Here is a 26,024-nt window from a genome sequence, read left to right as displayed (position 1 = left end):
TTTTAGGGATGGTATTGCGGCGCTCAGGCTTTTGGATGGGCTTCATTAACTCAGTGAAAGCTATGTATAGATCCCCTACAGCCGGAATATGTGTGATGGGTTTAAAGTCAGAGAAAGTTATTATTTCTAGAGGAACAAGACAGGGATGTTCGTGCTTTCCTTTACTGCTAGCATTTTATATTAATCCCTTTTTGGCCCAGTTAGAGTAAAGTATGATTATTCAACCTGTACAAATTCAGTAGGAAGAATATAAAGTGTTTGCCTAAGCGGACATCGTGGCAACAACACCAGCTAAAGCAATGCCTGAAATAGAGTGACTAGCCACGTTTTTTGGTCAAATGTCAGGATACAAATTAAATAGTGCGAAAACGCATGTCATTTGTAGAAACCAGGGTAGCTATGACGATCCCAGAATTATATAGGAGGCATTTTCTTTAGGCATTAAAATTAGAGCTTGTTTGGATGAATTAGTGGTTGTTAATTGGCGGCCTATGTTGGGAGGAATTAAGAAAAATTGGGTAGAATTGAGTGCCTACATCTCTCACTGGTCGGTTGGTGTAATGTTTTAAAGATGAACATATTACCTAAAGTGCTGTACTACTTTAGGTCAGTGCCCTTAGAGCGCAGTAGAGCGCAGTAACAGAACTTGCAAACACTTTGTGATAGATTTATCTGGGGACAGAAACAGGACCGTAGAGCAATTAAGTTTATGGCACTACCCACAATGCGGCAGTCCCTAATTTCACACTTTACTACTATGTGTGTCTCCTGAAAAATATGAGCGTTTATTAACTGGAGAAATGAGCAGCAACATAGCTGACGCCGCTTCTATTTATCAAATGATACTTGGCAGAGAAGCAGAAAGGTGCTTCTTTAGGTTGATTGAACCGAGCTACTATAAAAAGACCCGGTTAAGGTTCTCTGGGCTGCTTTTAATATCTAGATACAGGTCTGTAGAAGTCTGAAAATAGGCAGAATAGGCTACTACATACCCTTATTCGCAACACTTATTACCCCCCATTTACTGTGGCATTATCATGGCTATGGGGAATAACCATTATTGGGTATTGTTATGAGAACGATTATATCTATACCTTTGCTGCACTTGGGGAGAAACATTGCCAGCCTATAACAGATTTTTTAAAGTTTTTACAGATACAGGACTATTTTCAGAAAAGGCTGCAACATGTGGTAATAGGTAAAAGTGCCTTATAGAAGCAATCAAATGTAGAGACAAGATCGGTAGTCTCTATATATGTGCCCCTTGGAAATGCAGGACGATGATCTACAGGTTCAGAACTGGCTATGGAATATCATACTGGGTCAGAGTGAAGGACTCTCACAGGAGTCCATTGAGATTGCTGTGAAACTTTTGATCTCCTCAACTACTTTATGGCAGTTACAAACTTAGAGAAATATGTACATAAGTAACAACTTTCAATTGTCACAGAAATATTAAAAAGATTCTAGTACAATCCTACTTTATACAATCTTGAAAAGATGGAATACTTCAAATCGTTAATTTCTTCCTTGTCTCTTAATAATCACATCAATGTTCTTGATCAGTGTCGCCCGCTCCCTCTGCCCGGACCCACTCCACATGGTACTCATTGGTAACATCGTGACTGGACAAGAGTCTTGTTGTGCCTTGTGCGCACCCACGACTGGCTGCCTGGAGCAACTGCAGCTCGTACTTCTACCTTGGGGGAACATTTCTCTAACTTGGAAGCGCGTCAGCTTCTGGTGTCAGTCTTTTGCCTACGGTGGGATAGTGATCTATCACTTGTGAAGCTGCTGCTGGGTCCCCTGACTGCCTAGTCTGGATGGACGAAACCAGGAAACATTTTCCGTCTGCTTTAGGTGGTCCAGACAACCTAATCAAAGTGTCTCCAGAAGGTGCAATGTGTATCGTTGGCTGGTGTAATTTGCGGGGCGTTGTCAAAACCTGTGATCTCTTGACCATTACAAGTTGTACAGGGTATGCAATATTTGGGAATGACATTTTTAATGCTAATGTGATAGTGGGAAAGTCAACCAATCAATCAATCAGAACATTTGTAAAACGCACTACTCACCTGTGCGAGCGTCAAGGCGCTGGGGGGGAGAGGGGTATGCTGCTACTGCTCGAATAGCCAGGTCTTGAGTAGTCTTCTGAAGGTTAGCAGGTCCTGGGTCTGCCGTAGGAGGGTGGGGAGGGTGTTCCAGGTCTTAGCGACGAGGTGGGAGAACGATCTGCCACCGGAGGTCACTCTTCGGATACGGGGGGAGGGTGGCCAGGGAGAGGTCGGCGGAGCGGAGCTGGCGGCGTAGAAGGTGAGACATCTGTTCAGGTATGCTAGTCCAGTGTCGTGGAGTGCCTTGTGTGTGTGGGTGAGAAGCTAGAAGGTGATCCTCTTGTTTGACGGGGAGCCAGTGCAGGTCTTTCAGGTGGGGTGTGATGTGGATGCAGCGAGGGATGTTGAGGACTAGGCGGAGAATACCTCTGAAAAGAAGCCTGCATAAATGTTCTGTAATTTTGATTTGGGAGAAATAGCTTGAATCATAAATAGCTCGGGAAAGTATGCACATGGGTTTATGTCGCCTTCAAGGCTGAGTAGGATAGCGGAGCAAAGAGAATTCCTATGACAGGTACATTCAACAATTTCATTTAATTGTAAAGCATATATCCAATGTGTATGTCATTTTGATTTCTATGTCTATCTAATACAAAGACCAGAATTTTACACATACAGTGTTGAGTCTATTTGTAGTGTACTTAGTGTGTTGCAAGGGAGGTGCTGTGGCAATTCTTTACACTTGGGGCCAGATGTAGGTAGGCCGTTACCGATCGGTAACGGCCGAAAATCCCGATTTTGGGCCCTTACCGATCGGTATACAGCCATCGAGATGTAGGGCAAAGGAAAAAGTCAAAATCGGAGCGAAAACCGATTCGGAATGAGTACCGAATGGAAAAGAATCCGATACGTACATACCGAAAATCGGATATGTAACAAATCGGTAACACACCGAATCGGATGCAAACACCGATTCGGTCCATGTACCGAATCGGTAGTGACACCGAATCGGAAAATAACCGATTCGGTCCATGTACCGAATCGGTAGTGACACCGAATCAGATAATTTCCGATTCGGTCCATCTACCGAATCGGTAGTGACACCGAATCGGAAATTATCCGATTCGGTCCATGTACCGAATCGGTAGTGACACCGAATCGGAAATTATCCGAATCGGTCTATGTACCGATTCGGTAGATACACCGATTCGGACATAAGCCGAATCGGAGAACCTACCGATTCGGTTGAATCACCGATCGGGAAATTCCCCGATTCGGACAGATGGGGAGATGTAGGGAGGCACAGAAACACCGATTTCGGCTCAAAATCGGTAGAATTCACTCGGTATTTACCATGGATTACAATCAGGTGGTAACCAACTCCAACCCATAAAAACAGCCCCAAAATGCATTGCAACTTGCAGGATGGCAGCTTTCTATGTCATTGCGAGGCGGCTACCGCTACAGCAGGAAGGACAGAGGGAATGGCAAAGAAATGAACAGGTCTACAGACAGAGGATAACCCTGTTCATGCTCACAGAGGCAGAGATCCTACAGAGATACAGGCTGGACTCTGACACCATTCTTGAGCTCATCAGGGACCTCAAACCATTGTTGGACCACCCCACCCCAAGGGCACACGCCATCCCAGCACACGTCCAGGTGCTATGCAGCCTACACCTGCTTGCGTCTGGCAGCTATCAAAGTGGAGTTGCAGCGGTAGGAGGGGTGACCCAGAGCAGCCTGTCAAGGTTCTTCCACACATTCCTTGACGCCATGATACACAGGATGGACCAATACATCTCGTTCCCTGCAAACCACGCAGAACTGCTACAAACTAAAGCTGACTTCTACCAGATGGCACAATTTCCCCAAATCATTGGCTGCATAGATGGCACGCACATTCCGATATGCCCACCAGCGGACACAGAATACATATACCGCAATCGGAAGTCTACGCACACCATCAACGTGCAGGTGATCTGCAATGCGAAGTGCACCATCACAGACCTGGTAGCAAAATTCCCAGGGAGTACCCACGACTCCTATATTTTCCAACAGAGCGGCATCTATGCACGGCTGATGGCTGGCAAATTTGGTGAAGGATACCTCCTAGGTGAGACACATCATCAGACCCCCATAACACAAAGTAGCTAGGTGTAATACATGTATGCATGTGTGTAATGTTACCCCTTTCCCTTCCAGGCGACAGTGCATATGCCCTCCGCTCATTCATACTCACCCCCTACCTCAACCCCTCCACACCCAGCCAAAGGAGGTATAACCGGGCCCACAAAAGCACAAGGAATGTCGTCGAACGGACCTTTGGCATCTGGAAAAGTAGATTCAGATGCCTGCACAAGAGTGGAGGTGCAAGGCAGTATACCCCCATCACCTGCTGCAAGATCATAGCTGTATGTGCAATGTTACACAACCTTGCGGTGAAGAAGGGCACTGAGGTGGAGTTGTCTGACTACGAGGACCATGACGACGACGAAGCTGTGCCACTAACACAGCCAGCTGGGGTGTCTACGCCAAGTGATGGCAGATACAGACGTGAGGAGATTACAGAAAACTATTTCTGAGTGAGTACAGATGCACAGACAGGTAAATGGTTGTTGAGAAAAGCAAATTTTAATACTGTTGCAACACAGTTACTGCACTGATGTGCAACAAAAAAAAAGTGTAACAGCTCGGAAAACAAAAGTCTTAGGTCCAGGTTGCGTCACCCGCCCTTGCAAGCCTACTTCTTTGAGCGCTTGGCAGCCCCACTGGGGTGTCCCTCACCCCCTTCAGAATGTCCTGCGGCATCTGCGGAGCGCCTGGTGCTCCTGCGTGGCTCTGACGCAGCGCTGGCCGTGCTGCTGCGGCTGCTGCTATCCCCAGCATCCCCCAGGTCCAGGGCAGGATTTGCGGCAGTGTTTGAGATAATCATGGCCTCCATTGCTGTAGTGATGCGGGCCATTCCCCTTGTTATCTCGGCGGTATTTTGGGTGAGACTTGACTCCATGTTGGCACCGCGCTGACAGAGTTGCGCCGTTGCAGCAGCAAGGCGGCTTATGGAGCGGTTTTGCACGCGGGCATCCCGCCTGCGCGAGAGCTCATGCTCCTCTAGCCTGCCGCATAACTGGGTAATGGCAGTGGTTAGCCTGCCTATACCTGCTGCTACCTCCTTGTTGGTATCTACAAAGGCTTTGAAACCTTTCACCATCCCCCCCATCTGCAGGTTGTGCTGCCGGAGCTGGCGTTGGCAGGCCATGATGGACTTCGCCTGCTGCCTTTGGATCTTCACCATATTCCCTTCAAGGCCCAGGAAGACACTGCCCTCCGGTGCTGGCGCTGCAGTGCTGGGAATGGCACGGCGCCGGGTACTGCTGCTGCCGGCCTGCTGAGTGGGCTGGGGTGCCACTGGTGTGGGTGTGGTGCTGGCCGGGGCCTGAGCCCCTGCTCCCAGGATGGGGGTTACTGGAGCCACAGCCATAATCGTGGCAGGAGCTGGTGTAGGTGCCTTGTCGGGGAGTTCTCTGGGGAGAACAGCAAGGGGGGTGTGCTCGGCATTTGTGGGGAGTGCAGTAAATCATAGTCTATTGCCAGGTCTCCCTCAATACCCAGCCCAATGGTGTTGTCCTCCTCCTCCTCGGCAGCCTGACTCGTGCTAGGCCCTGCGACTGCACTGGTAGTTGGCGCAGCTTCCTCTGTTGCCTGTGGTCCTCCGCCTGATGGTGCCCCTAGGTATAAAGAAGCATTTGTAAATTGAGTGCCGATGTATTACAGTCAGTACAATTAAAGCATTGCACATGTCCTTGCATCTCCTTAGAATGTGTTCCACTGTTTCCTATCTTGCGATTCTGCACTGCCATATTTTGCTAACTTCTGCTGACTACATATACCATGATGCTTGTCTCTTGTATGTTGGTTACAGTACTGGGCTGGGGTTTGGCTGTGCATTGTGTCTACTGGGGAGGTGTCTGGTAGGGTGTGTCATGATGCGCATGCTTCTTACCTGTAGCTGTAGCTATGGCTGAGCTGTCCAGGGTCCCAATTCCGGTCACGCTCTCCCTCTCAATGGTGGTGGACACCAGTTCCTCGAGGTCTGTGAGGGGTGGCGCCGGGTTCCTGCCTCCACCTGTCACTCCAGCTTGCCTCTGGATCTCAGCCATCTTCCGTTTGGTCAGCCTGCGGATATCATAGAAGCGCTTCTTCAGCTCATCAAGGGACCTGGGGGTGACACCTACAGCATTGACCTTTTGGGCGATTTCACTCCAGAGCCTCCTCTTGGTGCTGTCCGGCACAGTGAGGGACAGCTTCCCGAATAGCTGCCTGTGCACCCTCACCACCTCCTCAACCAACACCTGCAGCTCGATGCTGCTGAACTTTGGCTTCCTCTTCTGGCTGGACTTCTGGCTCTCACTGGGGGTTGCCATCTTGCTCTGAACAGTTCTCTGCCTCCTGCTCCCACTGCTGCTCACTGTGAGTGTTCAGCTCAGGCTGGTTCTCCAGAAAGTTCTTAATTAGCTGCACCTGCCAGGGTTGCCACTCCCTGTTTGGGTGGGGGAGGGGGGATCCACCTCATTGGCTGAATCGGCTTTTGCCGAATCGGCTTTTACCGAATCGGATTTTACCGAATCGGATTTTAACGAATCGGTGGTAGCCGATTCGGTTTTTACCGATTCGGTTTGTTCAATGCATTCCTATGGGCTTTTTGAGCATGGGTGTGTTTTCAGGCCTCCGATTCGGTAATTGCCGATTTGGATTTTACCGATTCGGCTATTCCCGAATCGGTGGTAGCCGATTCGGTACTTTCCGATTCGGTCCGTGCCGAATCGGTACGTAGCGATTCACATTACCGATGCCGACCGATTCGGTATTATTTAGCTGTTTTTTTGCTACATCTCGTTTTCCGATTTCACAATACCGATTCGGCCCGCCTCGGTATTTTGAATTCGGAAAATCCCTTTTACCTACATCGGGCCCTTTGTCTCTGAGGATAAGCCTGACTGCTCTGTCCCAAGCTACCAAAGGGTTAGCACTGGTTATCTGACTAGTGTATCGTACTCATCCTATCTAGGACGGTGGATTATGTCTGGCTTTGGTGCATCGCAGCCAGCTAGAAACCGCTGGGTCTAACAATAGCTGGGTACAATTCGACTTTGGAGGATCACAAGCCATCTGAAGGACGGGCTTCATGCCCTGCAGCAAGCAGGCCTGACGATGAAGGCCAGTACAACCTATATAGGGCAGAGTTCAGTTGTGTACCTGTTACACTTTATAGGTGGAGGCCATGCAGAACCTCTCTAGGTCAAAATCCAATCCTTTTTGGATTGGACAGCTCCTACACTCAGACACAGGTCAGGGCCTTACTTGGGATGACTGTGTATTATAGAAGATTTGTTCAGAACTATGGGACCATTGTGGCTCCCTTGCCATAACTCACTTCTTAAAAGCGGCAAAAGAATATGTGGACCCCAGACTGTCAGAAGGCCTTTGGCACACTGAAAGAGGCTATGTGTTCAGCACCAGTGAGACTACACAAAGGAATTTGTGGTTCAGACACATGCTTCAGAAAAAGAGATTGGGGCAGTATTGGCACAAGTAAATGAAGAGGGCCTTGATCACCCAGTTGCCTTCATTATCAGGCAAATTCTCCCCAGAGATCAAAGGTGGAGTGCTTTTGAGAGGGATGCCGTTGCTGTGATTTGGTCCCTGTAAAGCTGAGACCATACCCGTTTGGTACTTACTTCCGCATTCAAACTGACCACATACCTCTCAGATGACTCATGCAGATGATGGGGAAGAATCCAAAGATATTGAGGTGGTCCACTTCCCTACAGGGGATGGGCTTCACAGTGAAACACAGACCTGGGACTGCCCATGCCAATGCAGATGGACTTTCCTGTTTTTTCCAAATAGATGATAACTACCACGGTGCAGGTTAGTTACCAATCACCTTTCATTTGAGAGGGGGCTGTGTAAGAAGGGCATCCTCATTGCCTTGATCACTCTCATTGTTTGACTGATACCAGTGGTAATTGACTCCGACTGTGCCCTGGGCCCTGCTGATCAGGCCTAAGTCTAGCGCTCTTATTAAAATGATACATGGTAATGAAGTATAATTACAATTGGCAATGACAGACCCCTGTAAGCCCCTAGTATAAAATATGGCAAGTGGGATTCAAACTACCTATAAGTCCCTAGTATATAATAGGGCAGGGAGCTTTAGAGGCCCAGTAGAATTTGTGCACTAGGGTGTGTACTGCTGTGTTGCCCGCTGTCAATAAAGGTACTTCCAAAGTATTAAACTACCTTATTTTTACATATAAGTCCCCCCCCCCCAAGTCTATTCTAGGTGCCCCCAGGGTAGGGTGTCATGTGAAAATAAGCAGGGACATTTTAAAATATGTTTTATAGGCCCTGGTGATGGAAAACCTACCAATTTCATTTTCCCCATTGTAGCATTTTAGCTCCATAGCTCCATAGGCTAACATGGGAATAGTGTAATGCAGTGTAACTATTGACAGTAGAGAGCCAAAATAATATTTCAAGGACTTAAACGATTGGTATTGATGAATCCAACAACTTACCCCTATTGAATTTATCATAACTTATGCAGAGAAGAAGTTATAGAACATTCTTGTCAGTGAGCCAAGTTCTAGCCTTCTAGCAGCCTCTATTGATTGGCCAGCCAGTAACAGGCTTTGCCAAACTTCTTTGATGAAATGATAAGTGGTCTACCTAGAGACAGAGGTTATATGGTGGGAGGAGCTCTCCAGCTGCAGACAAGGGCCAGGAAGGGGGCTTGGTAAAGCAAACTGGGCTTCAAAAGGAGCAGGATAGTAGGCATCCCAGCCAATCCTACCCCCTAGCCAGATGAAAGCTTCAGCAATGTAATCTGCAAGAGGTATTGAAGCGAAGTTTTAAGGGAAATGAGCCACACTTGCAGGTTGGCTAAGTGAGATCTTACTCCCCAGGTGAGAAAGTACAGTGCTTTGTGAGACAAGAATATGTCATAGTTTGGAGGAAGCCAACATGCCTTTTGGTGGCACCCTGTACCCGGTCAGGGGTGCCCTCTCTACTTCATGCCCCAGAACATTGTATAAACATGTGAGAGCTGCATGGCAACTTAGAACTGCTGCCTGAAACTACAAGAGGAAGTACTGCTCTGCTGGAACCCTGGTCTGCAGCTCAAAGGCTTGCCCTCTGGAGGACGGCACCTGCTGCACACTTTAAAATATAGCCCAGAGGACTTTGCCTTGCTTCAAAAAGTATTAAGGAGTGGACTCCCTTAAAACAACAGGGTAACAGAGCTCACCTGCACCATCTCTCCCCAGACGTCCCCAGCTGGTAGTGCATGCAGTGGACTTTTATGGATTTGGCCAGGTGCATTGTGGGAATTTCAGTTCCAAACTTCCAAGGACCATCTCAGAGCTTCCAGACAACTGTATTTGTGTTTTGGACACTTTGAACCCTCAAGAGGAACTTTAGGAAGTAGTTCCAGAAGTTTAGAGTAACTTTTAGAAAAAGCTGCATAAGGTTAATGAGAGTCGGGCCGCCCACGTCAAACCGAGACCCAGCCTGGATTTCAGGTTCATCCTTCTGAAAACTCTAGCGCTCAAGACTTCTACGATTTGACTGTGGCTTCGCGCTCAGCCAAACCACCGTCGTCGACTCGAATCTCGGCTTGAAGAGGAGCCTCACTCGACGACAAGAGAAAATTCTCTAGAAACATTTCCTAGTACGAAGGTGACATTTTGACCGAGGGTTCCCACTTAGTGTTTCTGACCAGGGCTCCATTGCTCATGCCCTCAAACATTGATTTTGTCTCGGTCAAGTGCGACCAGATGTCGCAAGTTGGCGTATATGTTTTCAAGCACTAGGAAGTGTTTATTTTTGTAAACTTCATACCTCCGGTTCCCTATATTGGATTTTTGTACTTTTTGTGTCATTTTAATCATAAGAACATTTCCTATCCTATTGTGACAAATTTGTTGAAGATTTTTATTGTGTGTTGTGTTTTTTACTTATTTAATGTATTGGTATTTTGTAAATGCTTTACACACCTATCTCCTAAGTTAAGCCAGTCTGCGCGCAGCTAGCTACCAAGGGTTGAGCCTAGGGCTAATGTATTGAGACCTTGACAGGGCCCTCTATTGCGCTGGTGGCCTAATTGCTAGTGGTAGGTAGATACATAACCCTACTAATAATCCAACATCCAACATAAGGCTTTCAGTGTGCTCAATGCATCAAAGAGCATGTTTGAACTTTCTATCAAAGGCCAAAGAGTTGCATCCTTAACTGTACGGGCAGGTGGAAATAATACTTGTGTACAACAAATGACAACGGAAGAAACTATGAAAAGATGGGCTATGCCTGGTCTCATCCTGCAACAACCTTGATCGTTCAACAATAAATAACTCCCATTCAAGAGTAATCTGTAAACCAGGCGAATCATGACTGCTGGGGAACCTTTAAAGTAGCAAGATAACTTACTAAGGAAGCATTACAACCCCATGGAACTGATGAAGCGAGTTTTCACTCGCTGAGTTATACTTCCATAATGAAGTAATAATATTAATGAGTTTATGCATGATTTGTATTCATTCAACCTAGTTTAATATGCATTTACATGAACATACGGGAATTAACATTATGTGCTCTTGTTGCATTTGCCAGTACATTTAAAAATAATAAACTAACTTTGTCTTTTCGTTTTGTCAACATTAATTGCGGCTGATTAAATAATAGCATGTGCTTATTTTAAATGTGCTTTTGTCTATGTCGTGTCTTTTATGTGGCAAAGGCTCGTGGAGAATCCTGAGGCTCGTGTGAAGAAGGTTTTTATAACGCTGCATATTGTGCTTAAAGCTAGGTAACATAAACTAATGGGTTAACATTAGTAAAGGGGGTGGGTAACAGAACAACTTTCATTACTCAAATTAATTAATGTTTTGTGTTTCTTTGCATACTAGTGCTTCGAAAAAGAGGCCTGAGGCCTAGCTTTTAAATGAGTGTTTTGGAATCCTGTCATGATGAGCTGAGCACAGCAAAGAAAGAAAAAGAGTTTGTCGTTCATAATCATCAGTTAACAAAATACGAGGAACTGTGCAGGATGAGCTCCATGTTGTATAATTTTCCAAGGACAGGATACGACAGAAAAGCCAAAGCTGAGGAAGCAACGAACTGTTATTCAATAAATTGTTGCAAAGGACCTAGGAAGCTAATCTCGCTTGTAGACAATAGACAAAGACGTTATAGAAAGGCTTGATTTCGGAATGGAGAGGCAATGACTTCATGTGGACTGACAGCTGTCAGCCAATCGAATCGCTGGATTTCTTTTAAAAAGTATTCTTTTAGCTAGTTTTAGATAGAGAAAAGGTATAAAACTTGGCCCCTTGGGAGGAGCTTTTCTGGCTCGTTCCTGAATCCTGAAGGGCGTGAGATGCTGACGGACTTTTGACTCACGTAAGGGAGAATTAACTAATGCTTTTCCTTTTAGGTTCCATTAAGTTTAGACAGGGAAATAGGGTTTAGGGAATGAGATTCTTTCTGCTAAAATACTTTTCATGTTGATTTTGTTTGAAACTGACAGTCTAATATGCCTTTACTGAATAAAATGATGCTTATTAAATGCTAATAAAGATTTATTAATTAAGATGCTCTTTACTTGATAATAAACTAGATTTGAAATGACAAGCTGGTCTTGGTTATTTAGAGTCTAGTTACCATTAGTTAATCCATTGCATAGGTGACTTAATTAAATGTTCTCATTTATAAACATAAAGATAATAAACTGCAGTTGTATATAAATGTAAATAGTTTTGTGAATAGATCCGATTAATTAGGTCACATGATTCAGTTGGCCAATTCTTGTCTCAGTCATTTATGGGCCTTGTGAAGAGTTTATGATTAATGGTGAGTATCATGGTGTAGGGTAGTGCTTTTGAGACAGAATTTCTTTAGGCCCGCTGGATCAATTCTCTGGTAGCAGAGTTATGGTTACTATGTTAACTGACATGCTACATGTAAGATACATATAGATACATAGGATATATGTGATACATGTTTAACACATGTTAAGTTTGTCTAGTTGTTATATGTAGTCGAAAGGTTTTTTCCAGCAGTGTGAAAATACCTGTTTAAGTTGCCGGCAGAGTAGTGTGACAGGTGAAGTTACACAGTTCATTTGTTCTGTTTCAAATTAGTGATATTGATATATCACTAGTGTTGTGGACGTATAGCACAAGTTTAGGGATTTTAGGTATGACAGGTTGTGTGTATAGTAAGGATTGCCTATGAAATTGTAGCTTTGAGTATAGGGACAAGGAGCCCCGTTTTAAAACTCGCTGTGAAAAGAGTAACAGGATTTTTCCAAACTTGAGTGAAGGGTAAGGAAGCATTGTCTATTCTTACTGGCGATTGAGGATTTCTATTGGTTGGTTAAAGTCCTGCCGAAGATTTCATGTATACATGGTTAGGTCTTCCGTTTGAAAGCGTACAAAATGATTTTGTGAGAATAGCGTCGTCTATTTCACGAGAGTGAGAACTTGAATGATTGATAAAAACTATCATTTTGTTTAGCGAAACAGACAGATGGTTTGTTTTTCTGTAGTTACTAATTGAATTTCATTGAAAAGAATTGCTTTAAAATGGCGCTGTGAAAACATTTTGTAAAGGAGGGGTGAGTTTGCGGAGCGGAGACAGCGGAGCTGCAGCGGAGCTGCAGCGGCAGTATACATCACAGGGTTCGCTCTGCGATTGGTTGACATACGTCACAGCAAGCGCACTGATTGGTTCATGTGACCAAAACGAGCTGTTAGCTGATTGGTCCTTTCTGAAAACAGTACTTCCATTGGTTGAGCAAGGTAGTGACGTGGCTTAACCTGATTGGCTTGTTGGTGAGTTTTGCACACGGATTGGCTAGAGTAGCGGAACAACAAAGAAATACTTACGATCTTTTTCAAATTAAACAGAATAGTTTTAAATCATGAGTTATTGGTACGGAAAGGAGGAAAAGAAGCCTTCATGGTTTCAGAAATTAAAAAATGTATTCAGCCCCGATAAGAAAATTGAAACGCGTGGTGGAAAATTACTTCATAAGTACAAAACACCCGCAGCATACATGGAAGGTGAATATGGTTACCATATTGTTCTTTGGGTTGAAAATTGGATGCAATATACCAAAGTTGGTGGTGTATTAGCGTGGCCGGAAGATGGATCATTTAATGTTAAAGTTTTGAAAAACCTGAGAGAAAAAATGATGGCTCTTGTGCCAAAGCCTAGACCTACTCAATTTGAGGCTTTAGTTGAATGGGAGATTGAAATGATGGAACTTGAACGAGAAAACAGAGGAATATCAAGAGGCCCAAAATTAGACATAAATTGGGAAACTCATCAAGATAGAGTGCGTCGTTGGAGAAAAGCAGATATGCATGATGGTTTGTACCCAGTAAGAGAGATGGTTATTGAAACATCAGGTCAAAAGAATACCCGAAAGAGAGGTCATCTTGATGAAAAATTGGATGATGCGGTTTTAGAAGAAATTTTTATTAATCCACCACCCTATCAGCCAAGTTGTTCACAGTCTACCCCGAGAGTTCTTCAGGAACTTCTCCTAGTGCATCTCCTAGAGAAGCTGATGAAAATTCACCCAGATTTTAAGATTACCTGAAAGAGTAAGGTCGAGAAGTAAATCTAATACGCCAAGAGAAAACAGAAATTATACAGAGATTCCAGAGCAGAGAAATGAATTCCCGAGAAATGAAAAGAGAGCAGAGGGACCTGAGAATATACCAAATATTTCAGAATATTTAAGGGCAAAAGAGGAATTAATACAGCAATTAACAAAAGGGATGGAAGCAGTAACAGTACCAGTAACAATTGGTCCTGTTGTACCAGTTTTTGAACAGGGACAAAATAGACACTCAGCTCTGACTGTTCCATTAAATGAGGAAATTCAGAAAGTAGCTGAAAATTTTTATTCAGAATTATCAGAAATCCATAGAGAAAAAACAATGCCAAATTTAACTTTTAATCAAAGTTTGTCAAATGGTCAGATACCATCAGTTGCGGGATCTGATTCTGGATCTTTAGAAAAGAGCACGAACAAAAGAGATTTGACACAGATTCCATTATTTCCACAAGTTCCTGAATCTAAACAACTTGATGTCGCAAAATTGAAAGCAGACTGTCCCGGGGGTGCCGGGTTGTGAGGGGTCTCGACCACCGGGAGGGGAGGTGACGGGGTGAACAGAAACACTGGTGCCTTCAGTAAGGGTTTCATAGAAGGCTTTATTGGGATGCATGTCCTTTTCATCGAGGGGGGGCTCTGTCTCTTTACAAGGGATGCAGGGTTCGATGCAGAGTATGCTTTCTTCCGCTTGGTCTGGGTCCTGGCGGTCTGCTTCCAGGAGGGGACGTCTTCTTCACACAGGGATCCTCTCCGTTACCCGAAAAAGAAAGGAAACATGGGTCACACACAAGAACTCTGGGGATGCTTGTACGGGCCAGGAGTGAGGGTAAACCGTCCGTGAGAAGTGCTCAGTTTAGTTAAAGGGGCATGCTAGGAGTGCTCGTGTTCAGGCAGGGTATCGCATACAGGGCTGTACACATTTACACCGGGGGCTGCCTCCGCCTCCCAACCCAACCCGCGACCCGGCCCCGTACCTCTTGAAGCCACGCTCCTCCCGTGGGAGCGTGGCGGGGCGAAGCGTCCAACCGTTGGCCTCCTGGCTTGTCGGTCTCGGTCTCTCTGGCCTCGGGATACCGCCTTCCACCTTCCTCGATGTCCGTCTCCTCCAGGGAATCGCCGTCCGTCTTCCTGCCAGTACTTCCGCCTTTTGACGTCACAACGCTTGCGAGGGGCGGGGTCTCGTTCTCCGGGTCCGCTATCTTAAAGGAGCCGAACGCGGCATCGTCGTCCGGCCAACCAGTCTCTGGGTCCTCGTTCCAGGTGCAAGGTTGAGGCTGTGGGGAAAATGTGCAAGGTGAGAGGGGGATGGCGGACCACCAGTCCTTGGGGAGAGTCAATTCCTGTCTGCTTGACCTGTCACACTCCTCCCCCCCTGGCTTCTCCCGTTCGGGGAGAGGGAACACACGGGAAAGGAAGTCCGCATTGCCATTGTCCTTCCCTTTACGGTGTTGTACTGTAAAGGAGTATGGCTGCAATGATAGAAACCACCGCAATACCCGAGGGTTGTGGCTGCTGTTCTGATGTATCCATTTCAGGGAGGCATGGTCAGTATGTAGGATGAATGGTTTACCTTCCAAGTAGTACCTCAGTTTCTCTATTGCCCCCTTCATAGCCAGTGCCTCTCTCTCAATGGTGGAATACTTACACTCCCGGGGGAATAGCTTCATACAGAATCGAGTGTTCAACCCCTTCCTTGCTGACTTGGGACAATACTGCGCCTATTCCCTGATTGGAGGCGTCAGTGGTACCAGATACCAGAACGGGGGCAGTAGTCATGGTGGTTTTCAGGGTTTGGAAAGCTTTCAGAGCTTCAGGAGAGGGTTGACTATATTCCTGGGTCTTTGTGTCCTTTCTGAGCATGTCTGTTAAGGGTGCTGCCACCTCGGCAAAACAGGGAATGAAGCGGCGGTAGTATCCGACCAGCCCAAGGAAGGCCCGTAGGTCTCTTTTAGAGCTGGGAAATGGGACTGCTGCTATCGCTCGCACTTTCTCACTTTGGGGAGCGATGGTACCCTCCCCTAGTACATACCCCAGGTAGTTCACACTCTGGAAAGCGGCTCGTGATTTTTTGCATTGATATCGAGTCCTGCTCTCCGCAGTGCTGTAAGTATGGTTTGCAAATGCCGAAGATGCTCCTCCCACTCCTGGCTGTAAATGACAATGTCATCTAAGTATGCTGAGCTAAAGGCGGTATAGGGACGTAAAACCCGGTTCATAAGGCGTTGAAACGTCGCCGGGGCTCCATGTAGGCCAAACGGAAGAACCCTGAATACATAGGCCCTTTCGTCCACACTGGTGGTCCGCCACCCCCCTCTCACGGCGGTTTTCTTCCTGTCTTCCTCACAAAGAGGCACCTGCCAATACCCCTTCGTGAGGTCGATGGTCGTGATGTATTTGGCATCGCCTATTTTCTCGATCAAATCATCCACCCTAGGGATAGGGTAGGTATCAAACTGAGACACCTCGTTTAACGCCCGGAAGTCCATACAGAAACGTTTGGATCCGTCGGGTTTAGGTATCATTACAATTGGCGAGGACCAATGGCTCTGAGAGGGCCGGGTGACCCCCAACTTGAGCATGTCATGGACTTCCTGACGTACGGCCTCTTTCCGAGCTGCTGGTATTCTGTAAGGTCTCTGTTTCACTACTTCTCCCGGAAGAGTTTCTATACGGTGTTCTGCTAGGTCAGTTCTTCCGGGTAAGTCTGAAAATACGTCGGCGTACGGTTTCAGGGTTTCTGTCAACTCGATCTTCTCCTGGGAGGTCAACCCCGGGTTAACTACCAGTTGCTCCAAGGTCGAGGTGTTGGGGACGCTGGTCTGTCCCACGAAATGACCCGCTCTGGGTACCGGTCCCACCCATTCCTTCAAGAGGTTGATGTGGTATGTTTGAGATTTGGTGGGTGAGATGCGCAATCTGTAGGTGGTTCTTCCAATGGAGTCAATAACCCGAAACGGGCCTTGCCACTCATGTTTGTTCTTGTTACTGAGGGAGGGCAACAACACAAGAGCCCCTTTTCCAACGTCAATGGTTCTCAACTTCTTTCCTTTGTCGTACATTTTTTTGTATCTCTCTTGCTGGTGATCCAGAGTGGAGTAGGCTAGTTCTCTGAGCTTTCCCAGTCTGGTTCTCAGCTGCGTGGTGTATTCTAACATACTTTTCTGTTCTTGGGATTCCTCATTTTCCCTCATTTCTCTTGTGATGTCCAGGAGGGACCGGGGTAGTCTTCCATACAAAAGCTCGAAGGAAGAACATGCCAGGCTGCTTTGTTTCTGTGCCCATATGACATACAGGGCAATGGGCAGGAGTCGGTCCCAGGTGGGTCCTTCGGCCGTCAGCATTTTCTTCAGGGTTTGCTTGAGGGTCTGATTGTACCTCTCAACGAGGCCATCGGTTTGGAGATGGTACACCGATGTCTTCAGATGTTTAATATCCAAAGAGGCACAAACCTCCTTCATCAGTTTCGAGGTAAAAGGAGTCCCCTGATCCGTCAGCACTTCTTTGGGGAACCCAACGTGAGAAAAGAGTTCCACGAATTTCTCGGCGATGGCTGCTGTTGTGGTGGTTCGCAACGGGAAAGCTTCTACAAACCGGGTTGCGTAGTCGACAATCACCAGGGCATACAAATGTCCGCGGCCCGTCTTTGGCTGGGGCCCAATTATATCCATGCCGACCCGTTCGAACGGGACTCCTATGATGGGCATCCATGTAGGGGCGCAGCGGGGGGTCGGTGGGTGTTTCGTCTTTGGCATATTTCACATTTAGCGCAGAAGTCCTGTACATCCCTATAGATCCCCGGCCAAAAGAAGTTCCTGAGGATGCTGTCTGTGGTTTTCTCCTTGCCTGCATGGCCGGCCGTTAAATGGGCGTGAGCGAAGAAGAGCACCTGTTCCCGAAAGGACCGGGGCACCAACAGTTGCAGATCTCCATCGGATCTGGCCTGCCTGTATAGTAATTCGTTCTTAATCAGGAAACGGGGATAAGACTGGAGGTTGAGACCATCAGAGTTGTGGGCATTTTCCCAGGCGTGGAACAGGGTCCTATCTTCTCCCTGAGCAAAGCAAAAACTCCTTTCTATAACCCAGGGTTCTGGGGATAGGTAAGACGGTAGGTTCTCACCTTTTCCCGGTCTGGACAGGGATTCCCTAAAGAGAGAAAGGAATTCGGGATTGTCTGTCCCTAAGATCAAATCCTCGGGTAGGGAATCCATCACCCCCACCCGGACTGTACAAGGATCTCTATCCGGTAGGGTTATCGTGATGGATGCAACAGGGTAGGGCTTCACATCCCCGTGAACACACCGAATATATACAGGACTCTGGGGATTTATCTGTTCGGTTTTGACAAAACGCGTCTGGATGACTGATTGCCTGCACCCTGAATCTAATAGGGCCCTTACTCTACAACCATTCATCCACATACTCACATAGAACGTGCTGCCCATTTCCGCTGAGTACATCACTGTTCGCGGAAGGTAGCCGACTTCCATGGGTTCTTCTTGGGACTTTCTTTTGGGACACATTCTCGCTATGTGGCCCCACTCCCCGCACTCAAAGCACTGGGGTCCTTTATTCATGACAGTCATCATTCCTGTAGGTTTAAATGTTCTGGGGACCTCTGGAACGACTTTTTTATCCAACTTCGATGGAGGCACTGTCTTAGGGGTCTTCTCCTGTTCCCAAGGTGTGGTTTTAGGTTGGGCTCTGGCGTACTGCGAAGCCATTTCTATGGCTTGTTGCACGGTAATCCCTACATGTTGTCGCAGCCATCATTGGGTGGCATATGGCAATGCCTCCATGAATTGTTCCAGGTATACTTTGTTCAGAATGTCCTCTTTACTGCAGACGTCCGGGCGCAGCCATTTGTCGGCCGCCATCTTTAATCTAAAGAACAGTGTCTTAGGGTTCTCCCCTTGAATCCCCCTTTCCTTTCTAAAGCGGACTCGATAGGCCTCCTGATCTAGACCTAGGTGATCCAAGATGACCATTTTAATGGTCGCGTAGAGGGTAGTCCCTAGGGGGGTGGCTGCTTGATAAGCTGGTTGAGCTTCGGCCGTGAGAAGGGGAGCTAAAAAGAACGGCCACTTCTCCCCGGGCCAGCTCATTGCGCGTGCCGCCCTCTCAAAGTTCAAAAGAAAAGCGTCCGGGTCTTCGCCCGGCACATATTTCTGAAGGGCCATCCCGGTGGGATGGGGGCTGTGCAGGCGGGCCTCGCTGGTAGAGGACTGGGAGGTGGGCGGCAGATTCTTGATGCCTTCCATGTGTGCTGTTATGGTCTTCGTGAACAGTTGACGGTCCGCCTGGGCCATAGTAAGCTGACTTTTCACGGCCCATTCGAGCTTTTCTTGGCCTTTAATTAGGTGGTCGATAAGGATCTCCATCTTGTCCTGGCAGATGGATGGTGGAGGAGATCCCACTTCTGACACCAGTTGTCCCGGGGGTGCCGGGTTGTGAGGGGTCTCAACCACCGGGAGGGGAGGTGACCGGGTGAACAGAAACACTGGTGCCTTCAGTAAGGGTTTCAGAGAAGGCTTTATTGGGATGTATGTCCTTTTCATCAAGGGGGGGGGGGGTCTGGGTCTTCACACAGGGATCCTCTCCGTTACCCGAAAAAGAAAAGAAACACGGGTCACACACAAGAACTCTGGGGATGCTTGTACGGGCCGGGAGTGAGGGTAAACCGTCCGTGAGAAGTGCTCAGTTTAGTTAAAGGGGCGTGCTAGGAGTGCTCGTGTTCAGGCAGGGTATCGCATACAGGGCTGTACACATTTACACCGGGGGCTGCCTCTGCCTCCCAACCCAACCGGCGACCCGGCCCCGTACCTCTTGAAACCACGCTCCTCCCGTGGGAGAGTGGCGGGGCGAAGCGTCCATCCGTTGGCCTCCTGGCTTGTCGTTCTTGGTCTCTCTGGCCTCGGGATACCGCCTTCCGCCTTCCTCGATGTCCGTCTCCTCCAGGGAATCGCCGTCCATTTTCCTGCCAGTACGTCCGCCTTTTGACGTCACGACGCTTGCGAGGGGCGGGGACTCGTTCTCCGGGTCCGCTATCTTAAAGGAGCCGAACGGGGCATCGTCGTCCGGCCAACCAGTCTCTGGGTCCTCGTTCCAGGTGCAAGGTTGAGGCAGTGGGGAAAATGTGCAAGGTGAGAGGGGGGTGGCGGACCACCAGTCCTTGGGGAGAGTCAATTCCTGTCCGCTTGATCTGTCACACCGACTTAGAAGAATTAATTATTAGCACAATTGGAACTGACTGTTTTAAGCAATATCAGGATGATGAATTGTTATTTATCTGTAAGAGCATACAATGGAAAATGAAAAACAAATATGATCAATTTGAAGACGTGGCTGCTGAATTAGACATAGATTTGAGTAGACAGAAACAATTGCAAAAACATTACAGAGTGGATTTTTCTGAGAAAGACATTGAAAACCTAAATACCACAGGCAGGATAACCCATGTAAAAGAATTAATTGTGTTTCTAAAAAGATTAGATGAATTAAGTAAATGGAGAGTGAAATGGACAAAGAAAAGAGAAGAAGAAAAAAGAGAAAGAGGGGAAGTCGTAAATGCGTTTCCTATTAGGGAAATAGCTGGTGGAGGTTATGTTAATGTTCCATGGACAAGGCAGGACATTTTACTCTTCACAAATGATTTTCCTCGGCTGAGAGAAAAGCCAGTGGAATGGTATTGTCAGGTAGACAGATTCATTAAAGTTTCAATAGTTCTGTGGATTGATCTTGATGGATTCTTTGACATTGTTGTCCCATCAGATCTTTGGACAGAATGTAAAATTTCTGTAGGTTGGCCCAGAGAAGAACCAGCTCAAAATTAAATAACAGGTGCTCCTTCAGCTGATGTCATGGATTTCTATGACAAAGAAATTGTGTGGCTGAAAAACAAGATTCCCCCAAAAGAAGTAGATTGGGTTAAAATTGACAGAACAAATCAGGAACCAAAAGAGTCAGTACATTCATTTTATGAAAGATTACTGCTGGTATTTAAACAATACAGTGGTTACGAAAAATTAAGTGAAAAGGATATGAGCCATTTCATTTACAGATTTGTTTATGGCTTGAGACCTGAAATTGGTGAGATGATTAGAAACGGGATTGTTGGCTGGCAATCTCTTACAGTTGATGACATTCTGAGAAAAGCAAAATACTGCAGTGATGAGATAGACGCTAAGCAGAAAAAGCTTAAGGAAAAGGCAATGTGGGCATAAGTGAAGGTAGCTGAACAGCAAATAGCAACCTTAGAAAATAAAAATGTTCAGCAGAATCAAGGCAAATTTAAGGGGAACTTTATTACTAAACCAAAATTTAATGTAAATATTGAAGAGCTTAAGCAGAAGCTCCCATGTTTTATTTGCGGTGAGATTGGACACTGGAAGCGTGAGTGTAAGAATCCGCCCAGAAATTTAAAAAAATCATCATTAAATTCACAGATGCAGAATTAGATAAATCAGCAGCAACAGCTACAGCGACAGTTAAATGAAATAAGTCAGCAGCAACAGCTACAGCGACAGTTAGTGAATCAGCAGAGCCAATTGAATCAGGAGAGCCAAATTCCACAACCCCCACTTCCAAATTGTATGAATGTGCAAAGGTTCAGTCTTGAGACGGGATTCTGCGGAGGTGAGCAGGTAAATAGATCGCAAAGAGTGAATGTGTCAAATGTTTCTCAACAATTTTGGTTAAAGGAAAATGAAGGCAGTGACTCAGAGGTTTACTCATGACGGTGCCTGAGAGAGGAAGAAGAGTGTGTGCTTGGAGCCACTCTTGAGGTAGATCAGTCAGGTCCATTTGTAAATGGTAAAGTGAATGATGTAGAAATCACTTTTCTTGTGGACACTGGTGCTACCCGTTCTACTGTTAGATCAGTGGAAATTGAAAACCTTCCTCTCTCTGGTGAGTTCATCCAAGTAGTAGGTGTAGCAAAGCAGCGTATTAAAACAGACTTAACAGAACCAGTTAATATAGAAATTGGAAATTACAAAGATAAACACAGATTTGTAGTCTGTAACAGCAGTCCAGTTAACCTGTTAGGGAGGGACATTTTGTGTAAGATGAACTGCTAAATATATTGCTCACCGGATGGTATTGAACTTCAGACTTTAGAAGAAGATGGTCTGTACAAATGAACAATGCTAATGGTTGAGGAAGAAAATAAATTGTTTCCTGCTTTTGATAAAAACAATTTACCTGAAGAACTGAATGAGGCAGTTAATCGAACAATTTGGGATTTAACTGGAGATGAAATGGGTTTAATGAAACATGTAGACCCAGTAAAAATTACTGTAAAGCAAGGAATATATTTTCCAAACATTCCTCAGTACAAAATGAAAGCTGAAACTATTGAGGGTGTCATTCCTGTGATTGAGAAATTCATAAAACAAGGTGTTCTAAAAGAAATTGAGAGCAGCCCAGGTAATTCACCGATTATGGGAATCAAAAAGCCAAACCGAACTTACAAAATAGTTCAGGACCTGAGAAAGGTTAATCAAATAGTTGTTCCTTGTTGCCCAGTTATACCAAACCCAGCAGTAATTCTATATCAGATTCCGCATGATGCAGAATGGTACACGGTCATAGACCTGTGTAATGCCTTCTTTACAGTTCCACTGCATCCAGAGAGCCAACAAATTTTTGCGTTCAGATTCCAAGATCGTATCTTAGCATGGTGTCGTATCCCTCAAGGGTATACTGAGAGTCCATCTATCTTTAATCAGTTGTTAAAGAAAACTTTGGAAGATCTAGATTTGCCTGGAAAATCAACATTGGTCCAGTACATTGATGATCTTCTAGTGGCTGCAAAAACACGAGAAAATTGTGTAACAGACACCATTACACTTTTGAATCGTTTGGCAGATGAGGGGCATAAAGTGTCACCTGCAAAATTACAGTTTTGCAAGCAAGAAGTAAAATACCTTGGTCACAGAATTGCAAAGGGAATCAGGCAAGTGACAATTGAGAGAATGAAAATGATTCGAGCAATACAACCTCCAACAACACAGAGACAGGTCAGAATGTTTCTAGGAATGGTAGGCTATTGTCGTCAATGGATTAGTGGATTTTCAGTAATTGCGAAACCACTACAAAGATTGACAAAAGCAGACATAAAAGACCCGATTATTTTGACAAAAACTGAGTTAGAGGCTTTTGAGCAGCTAAAGAAAAGTCTGTGTGAAGCTCCAGCATTGGGGATGCCAGACTACGACAAGGAATTTGAGCTGTACTGCAGTGAAAGGGAGGGTTGTGCATTATCAGTTCTGATTCAGAGACATGGAAAACTGAGGAAGCCAATAGCTTACTTTTCAGCTGTTCTTGACCCTGTTGCAAAAGCATTGCCAGGTTGCTTAAAAGCAGTGGCTGCAACAAGTGTAAGCCTTGAGCAAAGTGAAGGAATCATAACGGGGTTTCCTGTAAAAGTGTATGTACCTCATTCAGTTGAAACTCTCCTTACCAGAAGCAAGACACAACACTTATCGAGTAACAGATTGACCAAATATGAAAAGGTTATTCTGGGATCAGATAATGTTTCGATTGCAAGATGTGTGAATCTAAATCCTTCTACACTGTTGCCTGATGGTGTTATTACTGAAATCAAAAATGAGACTGATGTTGATCATGAGTGCTTGGATGTTTTGGAATACTGTACCAAACCTAGAAAAGACATAAAAGATGTGCCCTTGCCAGAGTCATACATTGTTTACTTTGTTGATGGCTCCTGCCTAAGAACAGATGAGGGCATTCTGAGAGCAGCATATTCAGTCTGCACAGTTGCAGAAGTAGTTGAAGGTTCAACTCTTGAAGGAATTCGTTCAGCTCAAGTGGCAGAATTAATTGCTTTAATTCGTGCATGTGAAAGAGCAAAGGGAAAAAAGGTTACCCTAGTGACTGATAGTCAGTATGGTTATGGCGTAGCTCTGGTCTCAAAGAGGTTATTTAACTTCTGCGGGAACACCGATCAGGAATGCAAAATTGATCAAAAGATTGATTGATGGCATTCAATTACCTGAAAAAATTGCTGTTGTGAAATGTGCAGCTCATAAAAAGAGCGAAGACTATATTACTAAAGGAAAATCTTTTGCTGATGAAATTGCACGTTACTGTGCGAAAAACAATTTTTCAATTAATCGGGAAAAAGACAATGAACATATTTTGAACTCTCTCATGCTAATATCTGTAGTTGAAACATGGCAGGGAGTAAAAGATCTACAAGATGAAGCAGATGATGAGGAGAAAAACACATGACTAAGAGATGGTTGCAGACAGAGGGAGGAAGATGAGGTTTGGGCTTACAAAGATGACAGACCAGTAATGCCAAATTGCATGATTGCTGACATGGCACGGATGTACCATGGTCCAGGGCATTTAGGAAGAGATTCTATGATTAGGATGTTCAGGCAGACGTGGTATAATCCAAAATTTAGGATTATTGCAGAATCACTTTGCCAGAGATGCTTGATCTGCCAACAGATCAATCCAAACAGAAAAATGGTTGTGAGCATGGGAACCATAGGACAGGAGGGTGGTCCTTTTACCAGGTTGCAAATGGATTTCATTTACATGCCACCCCACAATAAACTAAAATATGTCCTTGTGATTGTCCGTCTGTTTTCAAGATGGGTGGAAGCGTTCCCAACTCGTCACAATGACTCAATTACTGTGGCAAAATTGCTCTTAAGGGAGATCATACCAAGGTATGGATTTCCAGTCACTGTTGAAAGTGATCGTGGCACACACTTTGAAAACAGATTGCTAAAATTGATTTGTGAAGCCTTCAACATAAAACAAAAGCTACACTGGGCATACAGACCAGAAGCATCAGGTGTTGTAGAACAAATTAATGGGACAATTAAAAATAGAATTGGAAAAATGTGCCTAGCTACAGGAATGAAGTGGACAGATGCGCTTCCACTTGTCTTAATGTCTTTGAGAAGCACACCAGATAAAAAGACAGGTCTAAGCCCCCATGACATACTTATGAGGAGAGTAATGAGACATGCATTTATACCAGTTGGAAAAGTTTTAAGCATTAATGAAAGTGCAATTATGGAGTACTGCAAGAATTTATCTGATGTGGTAACTTCTGCATTCCATCAGGTGGGAACTGATGTGATTTCAAAAGAAAAGGAGCAAGCTCATGATCTGTTACCAGGAGACTGGGTCAGAACAAAAGTTCACCGGAGAAGAAACTGTTTAGTACCCAGGTGGCAAAAAGCAATACAGGTGATACTAGTCACAACAAATGCAGTTAAATGCAAAGGTTTGAAAAGGTGGGTGCATGCAAGTCATACCATTCGTGTACCACTTCCTGATAATCCTGATGAGGATAGTGACGATACAACAACTGATTCAGACTCTGAAGAAGAACCTGAAGAGAATCCAGATTCTGAAGATCGACAAGAAGGTCGACTTCTGGAAGATTCAGATGCGGATCAGGCTCTGAATGAAAAAGATCTAGAGATTGTGATTCTAGATTCAGAAAATTATGAAAATGTTCTAGAAAAAGAATCAGAAAAAGAATCTGAGTCAAGAGAAAATCAAGATCAGGAAAGTATTGAAAAGCAGGTTGAAAACTCTGAAAGCAGGAACAAGAATTCTGAAACTGGGAAGTTAGAAGTAATTCCGGAAGAAGAAGAAGACGAATTACCGAGTACCAGCTATAAGGATGATGTTCCTAATGGAGTGAAGCTGCAGAGTAAAGAAGATCCTAGACATAAATTTGAAATCTCTGAGACAGATTCGGATGAGAGTGATGAAGAGTCTGGAATAAGAAAATTCAGGAAAAGAGCTTGGAAAGCTGAGTGTAACGAAACTGAGCCTAAGAAGAAATTTTTAAGAAAAGGAGATAATTGCCCAAAAGAAAATCTAAAATTCAAATTGGTGAACAAGTCAAAGGAGCAGATTAATGAGATATCAAGTCAAAAGGGTAACTCTGATAAGAAAGGTCAAGCAGGAAAGAAAATTTAAGTGATTAGCAGTAGGGGAAAAAGACCATTAAAGCCAAATCAAAAGTACAAGTCCCCTGAATGGACCTATATTATAATCCCACCAGTAGTGGAAATCAGTAGCATTAGTCAGGAGGACTTGGAAGAAACCAGTGACATTGATTAGAATAATGTTCTTAGGTTGAGGTTTATTTTTGGCATAAGGCTGAAGAAATTGTGTTAGTTGACACAAGGTCGAAGAAATTGTGTTAGCTGGAAAAACACTTTGATGTAAGACGCAAGGTCGAAGAAAAGCTGTTAGAGGGTTACAAAAAAAAGGGGGTGTGTATAG

At 45.3% G+C, this 26,024-nt stretch overlaps 1 pseudogene; it reads right to left on the bottom strand.

Annotated features, from left to right (window-relative positions):
- Nucleotides 1-17,166: 17,166 nt before the first annotated feature.
- On the bottom strand, nt 17,167-18,844 carry LOC147751640 (uncharacterized; annotated as a pseudogene).
- Between the last annotated feature and the right edge of the window lie 7,180 nt (nt 18,845-26,024).

The sequence above is a fragment of the Lissotriton vulgaris genome, chromosome 1_1 (genome assembly GCF_964263255.1).
Source record: "Lissotriton vulgaris chromosome 1_1, aLisVul1.2, whole genome shotgun sequence".
In the NCBI taxonomy this organism is placed as follows: Eukaryota; Metazoa; Chordata; class Amphibia; order Caudata; family Salamandridae; genus Lissotriton; species Lissotriton vulgaris.
The sequence above is the reverse complement of the archived record's forward strand: the minus strand, read 5'-3'. Positions and strand labels throughout refer to the sequence as shown.